The sequence below is a fragment of the Callospermophilus lateralis genome, chromosome 2, assembly GCF_048772815.1.
Source record: "Callospermophilus lateralis isolate mCalLat2 chromosome 2, mCalLat2.hap1, whole genome shotgun sequence".
In the NCBI taxonomy this organism is placed as follows: Eukaryota; Metazoa; Chordata; class Mammalia; order Rodentia; family Sciuridae; genus Callospermophilus; species Callospermophilus lateralis.
Genome location: NC_135306.1, coordinates 203838162 through 203850840, shown reverse-complemented (window position 1 = coordinate 203850840; position 12679 = coordinate 203838162). Strand labels below are relative to the sequence as shown.

Genomic DNA, 12679 nt, shown 5'->3' with positions numbered 1-12679 from the left:
AAGACTCGTTCACTAGGACCTACTTCTTCCCCTCCTGACGTTCCTCAACTTTACCCAGATCGTCTGCCAAATGCTACAGCCTGGTTCAGACACCAACCCTCCCAAAAAAGCCTCCTCTGAACTCCGGATGGGAGTGGGCACCTCCTTTCTTGATCCTGCCCCACCCCCATGCTGTATACACTGGACTGAGACAGAGCTGTGGGCAAATGACTGCAACCGGCCAGGCCTGTTTCCCATCTAGAAAGCAAGCAGGTTGGACAGGCCACACTGCACTGGGATCAGTGGCACGTGTCTCAGAGATAAAGAGGCTAAGAGGACATTCCAGTTCCCCCACTGCTCACTGTGTGGCCTCTGGTCATTCTTCCCCTCACCTTCTCCAGGCTGGACACTGTGCTGGCTGTAGGATGCAAGGAGCCACACAGTCCCAGTTCCAGGGGATGAACAGGACAATGGGGACCCAGCTGCTACTCAAAAAAGTAGCACTGCAGCCATACTAGGGACTTTGAAGCAGAGTGGACATGACCCTGGTGGTGTGGTCGGGGAAGGCATCCCAGGAGAGGCTTGAGATTGGCATAATTGGGTGAAGTGGGCAAAGTGGTGGGGAGGAAGGGGATTCCAGCAGCTGGAACACAGTGGACCAGGACTGTGAGGCAGCCGGGAGGTGGGGCCACTGTGAGGATCAAAATCACCATCACCATGTCCCGTGGACTCCAAGACATTCTGCTCTTCCCAGGTGATGGCTCTGAAGTCTGGTACCGTTGCTGGCTGACTGGCCGCTGTCCTGATGCTGCTGTCATTAATGGTACATGCCCACACTTCCAAAACCCCACATGAAATGCTGGAGAGGGGGTGTCAGCAGCTTGAAGAGACCCCCAGAGGCTCTGTGCTGCCTTATCCTGGCATCCAAATGCGGGGAGCAGGCAGGGGAAGGGCCGGCTCCAGGCTCCGGACAGCCCAGGCAATAGTGTGTAGGACTGTAAAGCTGGCTGCAGGTCCCTGGCCACCTGCGGGTGTTTGCTGAGTCGTCTGAAGGAGGGCTGTTCCCTCCAGCCTCCTGGATGGCTCAGAGGAGGAGGTGGCCTGGAAATGCACCAGCACAATGACTCTCACGCCAGAAGTGATTTGCAGAGCTGCACTCTAAATGCGAAGCCCCAGGGAACACAGTAGTAACCAATTTATTTAATTCTGTTATCCTTTTTATGTGTGCATCATTGTTATATATGACGAGAATGTACATCGAAGTCAAACAGAGATCTTACGGGAAACATAAAGTAAAAATTCAAGTGATGAAAGAGACAGGTGACGCGGTTAACTGGCAGCATCCTTTTTTTTCATCAGTGACATATTTTACAATTGATGACACCTTAGAGTTGGTAAAATGTGGTGTGATTATAGTAGTGACTATATCAAGCACAGGCTTACCACAAGCCAGACGTGATGATAATTATTCACACTGATTAATTTATTTGCTCTGGAGTAGTCGTTGAAATGAGGACTACAGATTATTTCCACTTTACAGAGGAAGACACCAAGGCACAGAGAGGTTAAGAAACTTGCCTAAGGGCACACTGCTAATAAGTGGCAGAACCAGCTAAGAGGAGATTGTGGGGCCAGGGTGCAAAGAGTAAGGGGCACAGCGGCCAAGGTGAGCTGGGTGGACCAGGCAACAGGGGTTCACCCACTGGGAGAGAAGCACCTCTGGTGAACCTTCTATATGAACCTGGAAATGGGGATGAACTTCTCAGGAAGTTTCAAGGACTCTAGGAGCTGGTACCCAGGACCACAATCCATTAAATGGCCCCTGATTGGTCATTACCCTTAGGTTTGGGGAGTTTTTAAAATTTCTTTTTAAGTTGTTGATGGACAAAATACCACAACACCTTTATTTTATTTATTTTTATGTGGTGCTGAGGATCAAACCCAGGGCCTCACACCTGCTAGGCAAGTGCTTACCACTGAGCCCCAGCCCCAGCCCAGGGAGCTTGGTTTGGTTGGTACTGGGAATTGAAATCTGAGGTGCTTTACCATTGAGCCGCATTGCCAGTGCTTTCTATTTTTTATTTTGAGCCAAGGTCTCGCTGAGTTACTTAGGGCCTCGCTAAGTTGTGGAGGCTGGCCCCCAAGTTGACATCCTCCTGCCTCAGCCTCGCCAGCCACTGGGATTACAGGCGTCCAGCCAGATTTGACCCTCTGTGAATCTTATTCCAATTTGCATCCCCCAAGGGCTCCACCCAGGATCCTTATGGGCTCCCTTGCTGTGTCAGCCCAGCAGGTCTCCAGGGCCACCTAGGTGAGACAACTGGGGCTTACCTCCTGCGGCAGAGGGAGGCTCCCTGCCTTGCTCAGTATCTCGGAGTCCTGTGCTTCCTGGAGCCCTAGAGGCAGGGCGGTGTCGCAGATGGCTCTCACCCTGCCCCTCCGCCCCACCAGACCAGCCTGGCTGCATCTCTGACTTGGCTGATTCAGGCAGCAGGGCGGCTGAGGGGAGAGGGGGAAGTGGGGGTGCCCTGGTCAGCTCCTACTGGGATCCTGGGATTCTCTGAGCTTCAGTGACCTGTTGGCAGCTCAGAGGTTCCCGACTTGGGCCAGATTTTTCCTTCAAACATTTCCAGATAAGTGCACTTGATCAAAACATGTTAAGTTGACCAGACACGGTGGTGCACACCTGAAATCCCAGTGACTCAGAAGGCTGAGGCAGGAGGATTGCAAGTTTGAGACCAGCCTCAGCAACTTAGTGAGATCCTATCTCAAAAGAAAAAAACAGAAAGAAAGCAAGAAAGAAGGGGCTGGGAATGTGGCTCAGTGATTAAGCACCGGGGATCCATCCCCAGTACCATCCATATGTGTGGGTGTATGTGTATATACATATAAAGAAGCCGAGAGTGACAGTGTGCACCTGTAGTCCCAGCTTCTCAAGAGGCAGCAGGAGGAGAATCGCTTGAGTTCATGAGTTCAAGTCCAGCCTGGGCAACATAGTGAGACCCCAGATTTAAAAAAAAAATTATTAAATAAAACTGTCAGGAGTGCCTGAAGGAACTGGGGGTGTGGCTCAGTGGTAGAGCACTTGCCTCATGCACAGGAGACCTGGGTTCCATCTCCTGCACTGCAAAAAGGAAAAAAAAAAAAAAAAAAAGATACAGAGCTGGGTGCAGTTAGGAGGCTGAGACAGGAGGATTGTGAGTTCAAAGCCAGCCTCAGCAATTTATCAAGGCCCTAAGCAACTCAGTGAGACCCTGACCCTAAATAAAATACAAAAAAAAAAAAAAAGGCTGAGATGTGGCTCAGTGGTTGAGTGCCCCAGGGTTCCATTTCTAGTACACACACACACACACACACACACAAAAAAAAAAGTATAAAGAAAAAGTCAAAACCCATCACCCCCACTCCCCAGCCAGAGGCCACCACTGGTAGCATTTTCTATGTCCTTCCTGTGGACACAGTGAGCTGGCAAGAAGTGGTTGTAACCACATACGTGGCGCACGCCTTCCTCTCTTCGTAATGAGTTTTGCAATCTCTCTCTCTTTTGTTCTTTTCTTGTGGTGCTGGGGTTGGAACCCAGGGCCTCACACTCTGCCACTGAACTACACCCCAAGCCCCATTAAATTTATTTTTAATTGACCATTAAAAGTATACAAATTAGCTGGCGCTGTGGCACACGCCTGTAGTCCCAGAGACTTGGCAGGAAAAAGCATGAGGATCACAAGTTCAAGGCCAGGCTGGGCAACTTAGCAAGATGCCGCAGTCTGGCTGGGCACAAAATCACGAGCCACTCACAGCTTTGTAGATTCAAACAGCAATTCTTTATTCCCGATCTCACACCGACACTCTACAATCACGTTCTGGGGAAATCCACGTTCTCTCTCCCAAATACTCTCTCTAAACCCCTGGAGAACTCAAGGGGAACTCAGGCAGCAGGATACGCCCTATTCCCAGCAGGAATAATCTTAAACCTGGAACCGCCCTAAACCCAGATTGTCCTAAACCGGGAACGCCCTAAATCCAAGGAGAGCCTAAAACCCTGACTCGCCCTAAACCCGGATCCGCCCTGGTCCTTGAGCAAGGTCACCTTACATGCAATGTCACTGCAAAATGTCTAAGGCAAGTTCATTTTACCCCATTTAAGCAACATGGGGTACGCTGGCAAGGAAATTGTCATACCTACTTGGCTAATGACTCTCAGCAGCAAGACCCTGTCTCAAAAATGTAAAAAGTCTGGGCCTGTCTCAGTGGTAAAGAGCCTCCGGGTCCAAACTCCACCACCAAAAAGAATCATGCAAAACTGAGGCACCAGGGGATGTTCCAGCACGTGGATATATGGTGTCTTTCTGGCAGTTTTTAAGAGGGCTCCGTGCACACAGCTGTGCAACATGGGAACCAGGAGGAGGGCAAGAAGCAGAGGACCACAGACAGACAGAGGGACAAGAGTCAGCACTGTGGCCTCCCCTCTCAGGGCTCAGCTTCTTCCCCTCCAGTTCTCTTCCAGTTTTCTAGATAGCCTGGTCCAACCCCAAAGACCAGAAGCAGGAGGGCTCTGGCTTCTGGGTAGATGGGGGCAGGTCTAGCCAGAGGCCAGGGCTGACCAGGGCTCTCTCGCGGCTCAGCCTGGCACCCAGCTCTCTAACCAGATGGTTCAGGGCCCAGGTTCAAAAACTAAAGCAAAGTGGCCTCCAGCTGGGCACCTGGCCCCCTGGGGTGGGGACTCCCTCCTCTCACAGGTCTTGGAGAGAGGTCACTCCCCCACCCCTGTGTGGCATGGCAAAGGGTGCAGACAGGCTGCCCAGCGGAAGGAGGCCATGGGAAGCCAGAGGCAGGAAGGGTGGGGCCTGGGCCTTCTGCCCAGTTCCTCCCAGGTGCCCAGTGCCAGAGTGCGGCCAGGAGGGCCGGGACCCCAGCAGCTGAAAAGCACAAGGTGCAGCCCGGCCCTGCCCCCTGCCACAGCTAGCTCCGCCTGGCAGGCAAGTGTCTGCCTTCCCGCTCTCCCCAGCCCCATGCTCCTGGGACGCCCTAGAGAGAGGGGCCCAGCTCACCTCCTCCCTCCTCTCCCCACTCCCTGCTGGTTCCTGGTCTCCCCCACCCTCTAGGCCACCATCCCACCTGCTGGTCTTGCTCAAGGCCCTTTCTCACAAAAGACCCCCACACAGCCGGCTCCCTTGGGTCATGGCCCTCAGCTTCCATGTTTGCTTCACCTACTCCCCACTGCGGGGGAAGCTGACCTGGGGTCCCTCATGCCCGCAGTGCCTGCATGGCATGGTCACCAAGAATGTGCGGAGATTTGCTGACCACTCGCCCGTGCCGGGTTAGCTCCAAGCTCACACCTGTATTGGTACCTTCATTCCCTCCACAAACACAGAACACAGTTGGTCCCACTCAACTTATGAAGAAAATAATGCACAGAGAGGCTGAACCACTTGCTTAAGGCTGCAGAGCCAGAAAGTACGAAGCCAAGAGACAGAATTCACTTGTAATTCTGAACAAGTGAATTCCTATTGCAGACACTTAAAAAAAAAAAAAAACCAGTGAGGCTCAGCTGGGTCAGTGGCGCACGCCTGTAATCCCAGTGACTTGAGTCGGGGACAGGAGGATGGCAAATTCAAGGCCAAAGGGGGCAACTTGGCAAGACCCCCGTCTTTTTTTTTTAATATTTATTTTTTATTTGTACACAAATACATTTATTCATTTTTATGTGGTGCTGAGGATCGAACCCAGGACCTCGAACATTCTAGGTGAGCCCTCTACCGCTGAGCCACAACCCCAGCCCCAAGACCCTGTCTTAAAAAAAAAAAAAAAAAAAAAAATGGGTGGGGCTGGAGCTGGCAAAACTCCCCTGGGTTCAGCCACAGGACAAAAAAAAAGCAAGGCTCAGGACAAGGGCTCAGGCCTGTACTGAGCTAGTTGAGAGGCTGAGCTGACGAGAGCTGAGCCCAGGAATTCAAGACCAGCCTGAGCAACACAGTGTCACCCTGTGCGCAAAACAAAACAAACAAGAAAGTGAAGTTCAGAGGGGGAGGGGTAAGTAGGGCAGCAGCAGGTAAAACCAAGTCCTTGCCTCTGGGGGCTCAGAGGGCTCCCCACGTCCCCAAGCCAGCTCCACTGCCTGCGCTGAGTGTGAGAGGCCAAGCCTGGGGCCCAGCCCCTTGGGCCATCCAGGCAAAACCCAGGGTCAAGCCCTGAGGCTGTCAGCCACCCTGCTAATTAAAGATATGTGCATTAAATTCTGCTCCAAGTTACCATTAAGTGTCCATTAAGCTAGGAAAAATAAATCCAGATGGTCAAAGGTGGTGGCATTCTGTGGGAGAGAACCCAGCACACATCATAGCGGAACTTAAGGTGGCCTCAGAGTTTCCAGAAACCAATAAAATGGCCCAACCCTTGGACCCAACACTGGCATTTGGGAACACACCCTGAGGAAGGAGCCCAAAAGGAAACAAATAATGTGTCTGAAGTTGCCTCCCACTAAATACTGGAGACACCCATGTCACAAGAGGATCCAGCTGAACCAGGGCTCATGGGCAAGATCCCATTTCTGTTCTCGCTGAGGCTCAGTCCAGACCTCCCTCACCCTCCTCCCCTTTAGGCCTTGCCCTAGGCTGTTCCCACCATCTAGAACACCCTTCCCATATGGCACTGCAGATTCCAGGTCTGGAGGACACACCGTATGACCCTAGAGCCCAGCATAGTGCCCGGCACCCAGATGATTCAGCAGTGTGACTGTGAGGGACCACGGTGGTGAGAGAGTAGAACCCTCAAACATCTGATCATGCCTCTCATAACCATGTAAGGATTCCAATACTCAGAAAAAAGGCAGCTTCATCTTGGGAGAAGTCACTGAGACTAAAAATCCATCTTTGTATGGATTTGTATGCTGATGGTTGCACAGCTTGGCGAATATACTAAAAACCAGCAGTACACATCTGTAATCCCAGCAGTTTGGAGGCTGAGGCAGGAGGATCCCAAGTTCAAAGCCACCTTCAGCAACTTAGTAAGGCCCTAAGTAACTTAGTGAAATCCTGTCTCAAAGTAAAAAAAAGGGCTCGAATGTACCCTTTGAATCAATTCCCAGTACAAAAAGAATAAGAAAAGCAGGCGGATGGCACAAGGCTGTAATCCCAACAGCTGAGGAGGCCCAGAGGGGAGGGTCGTGAGTTCAAAGCCAGCCTTAGCAAAAGTGAGGTGCTAAGCAACTCAGTGAGACCTGGTCTCTAAATAAAATACAAAAGAGGGCTGGGGATGTCGCTCAGTGGTTAAGCACCCCTGGGTTTGATCCTAGATACCAAAAATAAATAAAAAATACAAACCACTGAACCATACTTTTTTTTTTTTTTTTTTTTTTTTTTTGTTACCAGGGGTGCTTAACCACTGAGCCACATCCCCAGCTCTTTCTATTTTTATTCTGAGACAGGTCTTGCTCAGTTGCTCAGTGCCTTGCTAAGTTGCTGAAGCTGGCTTTGAACCCGCAATCCTCCTGCCTCAGCCTTCCGAGCCGCTGGGATTACAGGTGTGGGTCACGGCACCGGCTTGAACTGTATATACCCTGAAAAGGTGAATTTTATGAAACATGAATTATATGTTAATTTGAAAACTCCATCTTTGATAAAGTTGAGCTGTGTGGCCCAGTCCCCATGTGGACTAATGGAGAGCAGGAACCAGAAATGAGGGCTGCTGTCCTTACCAAACAGGGCGACTCAGGGGCTTGAAGATTAGCAGGGTTTGGACAGAGGAGGCTGGAGGGGTCCCATGTAGGAGGCGACTACTGTCTAGGAGATGCGAGGACCCACCTGGGGAGTCAGGGTGACTGTGGAGGCCAAAGTTGAAGGGGATGGAGACAGAGACCTGCAGAAGCAGCACCCTGGGGAGAGAAGGAGGCCATAGAGAAGTGGGAACAGCTCAGGACATGCCTCTTGCAAAGCCCATGGGAAAGCAGGAAGTGACTCATGGGAGGCCATGGAGTCCCCAAAGGTCCCTCTTCTCAGAGGTGACCCCAGTGCCCACACTGCTCATCGTTCACCCAATGTCTTTCCTCCCTATCCGCCTAGTAAACGAGCCCCCCAGAGCCCCCCACCTTCCAGTTAAACACAAGTCTCCCTGGAATAAAGCTGGTATCACCCAGCGGCTACCATGTGACTAAGTCACTTCCAATGAGATGTAAGTGGAAGAGACACTCTGTAGGCCTCGTACCCAAGGTTTACCTTTCTACAGCTTCAGCTGTGAGGGGTTAACCATGGTCCGAAAATAGTAAATGGAAAATTCCAGAAATTGACCATTCACTTTTTAAGCTGGGTGCCATTCTGAGGAGCATGATGAATCGGGTCCTGCTCCACCCCATCTAGCATGTCCACATTGTACAAGCTGCCCTTCTGTTGGTAACTAAGTTGCTGTCTTGGTTCCCAGATGAACTATCATAGTGTCACGGGCTTGTGTTCCAATAGTCCTTCCTTAGTTTACTTCATAAAGTGCAAGAGTAGTGAGGCTGGCCACTTTGTTACTGTACGGTACATTGTTACAATCCTCCTGTTTTATTATGAGCTACTGTTCGTTTCTCTCTCCTTGTGTGTTGGGGGAAAAACCCAAGTGTCCTGTTTTCTCCTCTGCTGTCAGACCACTAAAGTCAACCCAGATGTTTGACACCAGATCTGGGGGAGGGGCTTACCCCATTGGCAAGTGACCCATGCTTCAGCATCGGACATCAGCTGGGGGTCCTCTAAACCAATTCAGCTTTGACTCTCCACCTGAGAGACCTGAGATCCCACAGGCTGGGCCGCGTCCCTGGCTGCCCAATTCAGAGGCCGCTGCAAGCCCAGCCCTTTTACCTGTTTCTGCCGGACTGGGCATAAACTGGGGGCCCCACCACTCTCCTTCTTGGGTTCAATTAATTTGCCCAGGTGGCTCACAGAACTCAGGTAACACTTAAGGTTACTGGTTTCTTTTCTTTTTTTTATAATTGTGGATGGACAGCATGTCTTTATTTTGTTTATTTTTTTATGTGGTACTAAGGATGGAACCCAGTGCCTCAGAAATGCAGGCAAGCGCTATACCACTGAGCCCCAGCCCCTGCTTACTGGCTTAATAAAGAATATTACTGGGCTGGGGATGTAGCTCAGTGGTGGAGCACTTACCTAGTATGCACAGGGCCCAGCACTACAAGAAAAAAAGAAGAAAAACAAGAATATCCTAAAGGAGAAGATGAAGATATGCAGGGCGCAAGGCATAAGAAGAGGGGCCTGGAGCCTCCACCGCCTCTGGGCGCCTCAACCTACAGGAACCTCCTCATTCTTGGAAGCTCGGAAACCCTGCTCATGCTCTTCCAAAGCCATGGGAACAGGGGTTCACGGAGACCCCACTGCACAGGCACCGCTGAAGCAGCGCAGCAGCGGGAGGATGTGACTGAACAGAAAGGCAAGGTCTAATGCCAGTAGCCTGGGCCAGGAGCCCAGCAAGGTCTGTCTGTCCAGATTCTTAGCATCTGTGTGCTGCACCTCCCTCCAGGATACGGGCCAGACCCCTCTGGGACAAGGAGGGTCTTATGACCTACTATAGGACAAGGGTAAATCAGACAATTTCTTTTTCACACTTTTTAAATTTTATTTATTTATTTTTAGTTGTAGTTGGACACAATACCTTTATTTTATTTATTTTTTATGTGGTGCCGAGGATCAAACTCAGCGCCTCGCATGTGTGAGGCGAGTGCTCTGCCACTGAGCCACAACCCAGCCCCAGAGAATTTCTTTATGGCCCGCCTCCAAGACAGAAAGGCGGGAAGATCAGAATTTCTATGACCTACTATAGGGAAGAGAAATTCCTTCTGTGGCTGCCTTGGGTGGGGAGGGAGAAGCCAGGAACTGGGATCAAAAAACAAAATATGTAGCACTTGTCTGTGTTTCTGTTTAACTTGTGGACAAAGATTTATAGACAGGTGCAAAAAAAAAAAAAAAAAAAAGAGATGCTCTTTTTTTTTTTTGGTACTGGAGATTGAACTGGGGTGGGGGGGACACTCGACCACTGAGTCACATCCCCAGCCCTATTTTGTATTTTACTTAGAGACAGGTTCTTACCGAGTTGCTTAGTGCCTCGCCATTGCTGAGGCTGTCTTTGAACTTGCGATCCTCCCGCCTCAGCCTCCTGAGCCACTGGGATTACAGGAGTACGCCACAGCGCCCAGCTAAAAATCCTCTTTTGCAACCTGCAAATCACTGTTCAGAAGAGCTTTGATACATGTAAGCAGGAATATTATACCTAAGTCAGCTTAAAGTGATGGGATAATGGTAACTAAAAAGTTTGGTTTTAAGGCTAATGAGTTGATAATCAAAAAACAAAGGTCATGAGAGAAATCTCAACTGTACTGATTGAATATTCCAATTTTCAGCTAAAGGCCCTCTCCAGATATAGCCCCTTGACCTTGGATTCCCCAAATTCCAGAACTGTAAAAACTTCCATTTCTTATAAATCACCCAGCCTTAGCCATCCTGTTGCAGCAGCAGCAGCTGAGCTGACGGCACATATTGATGGAGGTTTCAGGTTATTTTGTTCACTTGTTTACTTTCTTATTTTTGGTACTAGGGATCCAACCCAGGGCACTCTACCATTGAACTATACCCTAGTCCTTTTTTTAAATTTTGAGACAGAGTCTCACTGAGTTGCTTAGGGCCTTGCTAAATTGCTAAGACTGGCCTCAGACTTGTGATCCTCCTGCCTCAGCCTCCCCAGTCACTGGAATTTCAGGCATGTGGCACCTTGCCTGGCTGGTTTTTTCTTTTTTTTTTTTTTTTAATATATTTTTTTTTTTTTTAGAGAGAGAGAGAGAGAGAGAGAATTTTTAATATTTATTTTTTAGTTTTCGGCGGACACAACATCTTTGTATGTGGTGCTGAGGATAGAACCCCAGCCACATGCATGCCAGGTGAGCGCGCCACCGCTTGAGCCACATCCCCAGCCTGTGGTTTTTTCTTTTTGTTGTTGTTTTAATGTTGGCCCTTTGGCCATCAAAAGTTGGGGAAGGCCACACCCACCCCTCCTCCCTGCTCCAGGCTTGTCTGTCCTGCAGATAGAACTCTGCAGGATCCTCTTTTTTTTTTTAAAGAGAGAGGGAGAATTTTTTTTTAATATTTATTTTTTAGTTTCCGGTAGACACAACATCTTTGTTTGTATGTGGTGCTGAGGATCGAACCCAGCCACATGCATGCCAGGCGAGCGCGCTACCGCTTGAGCCACATCCCCAGCCCACAGCAGGATCTTCTTGCCAGGTGCTGTTTAATCTCAGGCCCTCAAGGGCCCAACCTCCAGGACTGAAGACGTCCCCACCAGTCACCCCGCATCCCAGGAAGCTAAGTGACAACATTTAGCAGCCAATGCTACCCAGTCCCCACCACATTGTCCCTAGGGGCCACCCAGTGGCAAGACTCTAGAGAACCTTCCCCTGAGGCCTTGCTGGGCCCCAACCAGCTCAGATAAAAAGCCCAAGAGTGGAGGAAACAGAAATGGAGATTGGGCTTCCCCTGGTGGCAGGAGCTGCCAGATGCCATGAAGCCTCAGAAGGGGAAAAGGGCGCCCGGCTGAGGGTGGGCTCTCTCACCACCCCACCTACTGCTGCAGACGCCGAGGCTCGCAGGAGGCCCTAAGCCTCAGTTCCCTCTTTTGCACCAAAAAGATTAAGGGACATGGCGTCAGAGACCCTGGTGGCGCACGCGAGTACCCCCAGCGCCTCGGGAGGCTGAGGCAGGAAGAACTCAAGTTTAAGGCTGGCTGTGGCACCTCAGCAAGATTCTGTTTCAAAAAATAAAAATATAAAAAGGGTTGGGGATATGGCTTGGTGGCAAAGTGACTCTGGGTTCAGTCCCCAGCACCTAAGGGCCAAGGAAAATATTGAAGCTCCTCCCTGTGCCTGCCGTGACCTTTGCACGTCCTTGGTGCTGCCTTCTCCTGGTTGGCTCACTCAGGGAGCTCAGCCATTCACTATCTGGGGCTGCCACTTCCTCCCTTCAGGCATCTGGCCAGTCTTGGGGTGGGGGGGTGAAGTCCTTGAGGGGCCCCTAGGCCATGCAGGTTGTTAGAAGGGAGCCAGCTTTGTCCCAACCTGTAATTAAGGAAGCCCACTGGGACTGACTTCGGAGCCTCACCCATGGAGGACACTGCCCTGGCTAAGTGCCTTCAGGTGTCCCTGAATCCCCCAGAACTTGACAAGAGGAAGGCGAGGTGGAGAGTTTAGGGCAAGAACCACAGGGACCAAGGAGTGCTGGGCGCTCAGGAGGCTGAGCACTGGGGCCCACACAAGGTGGCTGGTGTCCTCTGAGAGCCCACCCCCAGACCCCACCACTACCACCAGCCCTTCCTACTGCTGCCATGGCCCCAACACACAGGAGTCCTCCTCCCAGAGCCACCTCACGTTGACTGTGGAGCCTTCCCTTCAAGGCCCTGCTGGTGCCACCCCCACTCCCACCCCCAGGGCTATTCACAAACTTCTAATGACCCGAGATGCCCACAGGGCAGGGGACAGGCTGCTACCAGCTTCCTAGATCCCAGGGCCAGCCCTGGCAGCCTCTCCCAGCAACCCCACCCACTTTGGGGCTGGGTACTACACAGCCTAGAGCTGTCCCACCCTCCACCCTATCCCAGGCTCTTCTCTGCCATTTCTGCACCACATTTCCTCTAAGAGGTCCTTCCCTGACTCTCTCCCTGGCCTCCGACT

General features: G+C 51.0%; 1 pseudogene; it reads left to right on the top strand.

Moving 5' to 3' along the window:
- The first annotated feature begins 9860 nt into the window (after nucleotides 1–9860).
- Nucleotides 9861–9968, top strand: LOC143393280 (small nucleolar RNA SNORA40; annotated as a pseudogene).
- The last annotated feature ends 2711 nt before the right edge of the window (nucleotides 9969–12679 follow it).